Source organism: Carlito syrichta, unplaced genomic scaffold (assembly GCF_000164805.1).
Source record: "Carlito syrichta isolate Samal-C Ts95f unplaced genomic scaffold, Tarsius_syrichta-2.0.1 Scaffold303038, whole genome shotgun sequence".
Classification (NCBI taxonomy): domain Eukaryota; kingdom Metazoa; phylum Chordata; class Mammalia; order Primates; family Tarsiidae; genus Carlito; species Carlito syrichta.
The window spans coordinates 166,172-172,926 of record NW_007247134.1 but is presented as its reverse complement, the minus strand read 5'-3'; the positions used below and the strand labels follow the sequence as shown (position 1 = coordinate 172,926).

Here is a 6,755-nt window from a genome sequence, read left to right as displayed (position 1 = left end):
TCGAACCCGCGGGCTCAGGCAATCCACTCACCTCAGCCTCCCAAAGGCGCGGGATGATAGGCTGAGCCACCGAGCCCGGCTGCACCTTCCTTTTCCAAAAGCCTGGGCGCCAAGGGGCTGTGGGCCAGGGGAGGCAGCAGCGGCAGTGACCAAGGCAGCGCTGTGGTCCTACCCGAGAAGAAGCGGATAACCCACAATCCGATGATCCAGAAGACCCGTGGTGGTGGTGAACAGAGGGTGGCTTAGGCGATATGAGCAGTGAGGGAGAGGATAAGAATAAGAGCCTGAGTATCTCGGCGTGGTTTGTTAAGTCACCCGCTCGGGGAAATCTGTGGGGCCAGAGGATATGGGGCGACTGCTGTCTGTAAGCTGGACATACAGAAGGAGCGTGGTGCACAAGCCATCTTCTTCTTCTGTTTTTTTGGGGGTTTTTTTGAGTTGGCGTCTCACTCCGTCGCCCAGGCTGGAGTGCAGTGGCACGCACACTCACGGCCACCCCAGCCTCAACCTAGTGGGATCTGGTGATCCTTCCACCCCAGGCTTTCAAGTAGCCAGAACTACAGGCGCTGGCTACCACACCGGCTAATTTTTGATTTAGTGCAGAGATGAGGGCTCACCAAGTTGCCCGGGCTAGTCCCAAACCCGCGGGCTCAGGCAATCCACTCACCCCGGCCTCTCAAAGTGCTGGGATGACAAGACCTATCGGGGAATCAATAATGATCAGAAATGCATGAAGCCCAAAGATACGTCTAAGGGCAATGCTTCTTCCAGGATGGTGAGGAAAGGCCCCATCCAAGCGCCCCGACATCTACATGCTACCGCGCACTGGGATTAGTATCCTGACATCTATCAGAACTACAAAGAGGGCCGGGCTCGGTGGCTCAGCCTATAATCTCGCGCTTTGGGAGGCCGAGGTGAATGGATTGCTTGAGCCCGCGGGTTCGAGACTCGCCTCAGTTGGTGAGACCTCATCTCTACAATAAATCAAAAACTAGCCAGGTGTGGTAGCATGCACCTGCAGTTCTGGCTACTTGGAAGACTGAGGCGAAAGGATCACCTGAGCCCAGCAGGTCGAGGCTGCGGTGGCCGAGAGCGGCCACTGCACTCCAGTCTGGGAGACAGAGTGAGACTCCAACTCAAAAAAAAAAGAACTACAAGAGAATGGCTTCTGCAGTTTGAGAGATAACTGTAAATTCCTCCATGATGGTTCAGATTACAAGCATGTGTGGCAGATCGAACGTGAGCTTGGTGGTGTCTATGAGAATGAAAACTATGAAGTGGGAAGCCAAGAGGCGGAAATACCATTCAAGTGCTTCATCTGTGCCAGGCTTTCCAAAACCCAGTTGTCACCAAGGGCGGGCATCATTTCTGCAAGAACTGTGTGCTGCAGCATTCCCGCAGGCTGCTATGTCTGCGACCAGAAGATCAATGGTGTCTTCAATCCAGTGAAAAGAACTGATTACTAAAGCATCGAATTGCGGGGGAGGGTGGTGCTTCCGATTTCCCAGAGGACCCCGATAAGGGTCCAATTCCCATTACTTAGATTTCTCATAATTCTTGCACTTAAAAAATAAACATTTTGTTGTTCTTTTGGAAATCTTTTTTTTTTGGAGTTGGAGTCTCACTCTGTCGCGCAGGCTGGAGGGCAGTGGCTTGCTCTCAGCCACTGCAGTCTTGACCTGTTGGGCTCAGGTGATCCTTTTGCCTCAGCCTTCCAAGTAGCTGGAACTACAGGCGTGCACCACCATGCCCGGCTAATCTTTTGATGTACTGCAGATGAGGTCTCACCAAGTTGCCCAGGCGGGTCTCAAACCCGTAGGCTCAGGCGATCCTCTCACCTTGGCCTCCTAAAGTGTTGGGATTATAGGCATGAGCCACCGTGCCCGGCCCCTTTTGGAAATCTTTCTTTTGGGCGGGGGGGGCACAGTTCTGTAGTTCCAATTACTTCAGAGACTGAGGTGGAAGCCTTTTGGAAATCTTAAAAAATAAAATCTTGTTTTGGATTTTCTCAATTACTAGTACTGTGAGCCCACTGTAAGCCACGGACCATGAAGTAAGGTCCCTGACATTCCAGGACCAAAGTCCATAGCTACACATTTATTTCATGGAAACTTCCTCATTATGCACATTTTTTCCTCATACACATCTATATCCTCATACACATATTTTTTTCATCTTCATGGCAAACGACAGGCTCATGTAACAGGAAACCATTCAAAGCAAATGCAACAGTTATTTGAAGAATAAAGAATCAGAACTGAGCCAGGCTCGGTGGCTCAGCCTGTCATCCCGCGCCTTTGGGAGGCTGAGGTGAGTGGATTGCCTGAGCCCGCGGGTTCGAGACCCGCCTGGGCAGCGAGACCTCATCTCTACAATAAATCAAAAAATCAGCCGGGCGTGGTAGCGCGCGCCTGTAATTCCAGCTACTTGGAAGGCTGAGGCGGAAGGATCGCCGGAGCCCGGCAGGCGAGGCTGCGGTGGCCGGAAGCGGCCACTGCACTCCAGTCTGGGCGACAGAGTGAGACTCCAACTCAAAAAAACAAACAAACAAAAAAGAATCAGAAATGCAAAATACCCGATCTGGCTCTAAATGCCTAGAAGACATGGTGGTCTTATGTTGATTTGACTCACTGGTGAATGTCAAAGTGGAGAGAGAAAAAAAATGCTGAACTTCTGGATCTCTCCATCTCAAATTTTATTTCCAAACATTCAGGGATGTGATATTTTACTTTTCATGGTATTAAATTAAAAACAAAAATATGGTCACAGAACAAGGAAACCCCCCATTCTGAGGCCACAGTTAAATGTACCTGCAAAAAAAAAAGCCTGTCACGTCTATAATCCCAGCATTTTGGGAGGCTGAGGAGGGAGGATTATTTGAAGCCAGGAGTTCGAGACCAGCCCAGGGAAACCAGTGAGAACTTGTCTCTACAAGAAATTTAAAAAGAAAAAAAAAATTAACCAGGCATGGTGGCACACACCTGTAGTCCCAGCTACTTGGGAAGCTGAGGCAGAAGGATCACCTGAGCCCAGGAGGTCGAGGCTTCAGTGAACCATGGTCTTGCCACTGCATTCCAGCCTGGGTGACAGACAGAGTAAGATCCTGGCTAAAAAAACAAAACAAAACCAAAAAAATCTGCCAAAAAAATGTAACTTTAGTTATATTTTCCATATCATTTTGGGCAAGGGAGTCAGAATTTCGGGTCCTGACACCACACCAGGTATGTCTGCCCTAAATGTTGTGGTCTAGCCTTAGAACACAGGGCACTGTGGGCTAGCCTACTACAGACAAACACCAGGATGAATTTGATGACCATAGATTCCCCTACGATCTGAGCATTAGAAGCGCGTGGCGTGTGCCCAGAGCCCTCTCACTTTGCTGTTTACTCGGAGATCAGCACAGCCCAGGCAAGAGGGCTCGACAAAGAACAGGCTTTACTCTTCCTTCCCTCTCCTGGCTTAGCTGAAGAGAATGAGGGAAAGCGGCACGCGGTTAGGAGGAGGTAAGTACACATTATCTCCTCGAATGCCTTCAACACATCCCATGGCAGGGCACTATTTGACATTTGTGGAAACTGAGTGTCATAGCCGTCCAACACTCTGACCAAGGTCAGAGGTCGCAATCTAGACAGGGTTTCCCCGGATGGCTGGGAATTGCTAAGCGTGGGGTCTCTCTGCCATCTCGACTGTGGAGATGTCTACAGAGCCGCCAGGGGACAGAAAAAAGGTCAAGGACCACATCGAGTGAGAAGCCATTGAGGGATTCTGAGACTTGAGCAAGGCTCTCCTGTCTTCCATATCCGAAGAAGCTGTCAGAAATAAGAGAGAGCTGGGCTCGGTGGCTCAGCCTGTAATCCCGTGCTTTGGGAGGCTGAGGTGAGTGGATGGCCTGAGCCCACGGGTTCGAGACCCGCCTGGGCAACTTGGCGAGACCTCATCTCTACAATAAATCAAAAAATCAGCCGGGCGTGATAGCACACGCCTGCAATTCCAGCTACTTGGAAGGCTGAGCCGGAAGGATCGCTGGGGCCCAGCCGGTCGAGGCTGCGGTGGCCAGGAGTGGCCACTGCACTCCAGTCTGGGTGACAGAGTGAGACTCCGACTCAAAAAAAAAAAAAAGAAACAAGAGAGCATATTTATTTTCTGGGGCTCTAAAAAGCAAAACCAGGGGCCCTGGGTGGAAATGACAGGGCAGCTGAAATTGACTCTCGCTCGAAAGCCTGTCAATCAGCACTTCCCATCACAGATGGCATCAGAGGACTCACCAGCTGGTAGAACTGCTCCCAACCTTGGGGCAAGGTTGTGCTGGGGACCTCTAGGTCTTCCAGCTCCTTCTCAGATTCTCTCTCTCTGTTCACGCAAACATGCATTTTGTTTTTCTTATTGTTGGTGTTTTATTTTGCTTTAAGATCCAAACAGGATCTGAGAAAATGGTTGCTATGCCTTCCACGCTGGGCATATTCCCTGAAGCCACTTTTTATCATATCCTTCCAGTCCATTTCCTGAAATTTTGTTTCTTTTTATCCCCCTAGTTGGAGTACGGAAGGACAACTGTTTGGATCTAAGGAAGTTCTGCCAAAAATTACTCCACATGTTCTAAAGGTGTTTGCATGACCAGGCCATGTTTGCGTGAGACGGAGTCGCTTTGCCTTCCCGTATAGGCAGGAAGAAATGAAAGCGATGCAAGATTTTTTCACTAAAACACAGCACAGTGTGACTCACTGAAATCTGGCCTCTCCCTGCACAACGCTGGGTTATCTATTTCCGGTTCAGACACACTCTTGTGCAATTAGGCTGCATTGCACACTCACACCCCCTGCTTCAGGTTATGTGTAAATCATTGACCTTGGTGGTGGCAGGAACCTCCTGTGGGTCACGTGTGTCAGTGTGACACTGAAAATAGATGTTGTGACCACGGAATTGTTCCTTGAGAGAATTGTTCTCCTAGAGAGAATTACTGCAGTGAACCCCACAGCTTGGTTCTAACCTAGTGTTTGATTTGCACGAAAACACACTGGACAATTGTACCCACAAAATAAAGCAGCATTTTTAGTGACCTTGCCTGGCCCTAGCACACTGATGGTCAACAAAGGCTGAATTGTAAAGAGCAGAGATCCAGGCTCCGAAGCTGCTGGACACTAGGATCCAGCACTGTAGGAATTATTTTCCAACAGCACACCTCTAAGTCACCTCTCTTGGGTGGTCTGCTTTTCATTTAAATACCTACTTTTTCCTCTGCTCGGGGCTCCTGACAGGGGAAGATGCGCCAGGTGATGTGTCCCCTGATCTCTCTGTCTTTGTTCACTGCTCTCTGCCTCTCCCAGGGGGAGACTCCCGTAACTGGCCAAAGCTGCCGCATGCTCTGGCAATGTCCTGCAGTCTGATCCCCAACCCCTGGCTGCCACGCAGACAGTTCCAGCCACAGGGAGGGCGAGACCCAGCAAGGTGCTGAACCTGCAGAGAGAAGACACCCAACGGCCAAGCTTTACCTCACAACACCAAAATAAGATGCAGAGAAAACAGCCTCATGGAAAGCAAACCACTCAATATTTATCTGGATACATAGTTACCAATTTTAAAAGGGAAGAATGATACTCTAAGAATAAAAATAATTTTAAAAAATGAAGGCTGGGCGCAGTGGCTCACACCTGTAGTCTCGGCACTTTGGGAGGCCGAGACAGGGGATCACTTGAGTTCAGGAGTTCGAGACCAGCCTAAGCAAGATAGTGAGACCTTGTCTCTACAAAAAAGTTTTTTTAAAAATTAGCTGGATGTGGTGGCATACACCTGTAGTCCCAGCTACTCAGGAGGCTGACATGGAAGGATCACCTTGAGCCCAGGATTTAGAAGCTGTGGTAAGTCATGAGTGTGCCGATGCATTCCAACCTGGGCGACAGAGTGGGACTCTGACTTAAAAAAAAAAGAAAAAGAAAAAGAAAAAAATTACAAAGAAAAATATTAATGTAGGCACTCGACTCCATATTATAATTATTAAAAGACAAAAGCAACTGAAATGCTGAAGATGTTTGCAGCTGATATGACTAAGAATTAATATATATATATACTGAACTTTAAAAATTAATAAGCTCGGTGGCTCACTTTGGGAGGCTGAGGTGAGAGAATTGCCTGAGCCTGCAGGTTCATGACCAGCCCGGGCAACCTGGCAAGACCATGTCTCTACAATAAATAAAAAATTAGCCAGGAATAGTAGGGTGTGCCTTTAGTTTCGGCTACTTGGAAGGCTGAGGAGGAAGGATCGCCAGAGCCCAGCAGCTTGAGGCTGCGGTGGCCGGGAGTGGCCACTGCACTCCAGCCTAGGCGACAGAGACTCCAATTCAAAACAAAAAAATTTAATAAGAACGCAACGACACATATATGGAAAAAGAAGTGAAGAATATGAATTTGTAAGAGAAAGAAAACAAGAGAAGATAAACTTAGGAAAGAAAAAAACCTCGCTACCCACTTTTTAAAAGATGTAGGTTAAACCAGTGTAGTCACCTATCAAATTGGTTCGTTTATATGAAACACCAGCTTTGGAGGCTGATGACAGGGCCAGGAAACAGACACGGCCCTTTCCTAGCAGGATACGTGAATTGTTCAGGAAAACAACATCAAAGGATTCCAGAGTCGCAGCCCAGCAATTCCACGTCTATTTAACTTCTCCTAAGGAGCTCTCCAAGATGCCATCAAGAAGTAAGGGCAGCCGGGCTCAGTGGCTCAGCCTGTAATCCCGTGCTTTGGGAGGCTGAGGTGAG

At 48.7% G+C, this 6,755-nt stretch overlaps 1 protein-coding gene across 1 annotated transcript in view; it reads right to left on the bottom strand.

The window, feature by feature from the left end:
* The window catches only part of LOC103259866 (O-acyltransferase like protein-like), an 89,563-nt gene that overhangs the window by 46,740 nt on the left and 36,068 nt on the right, over positions 1-6,755 (bottom strand).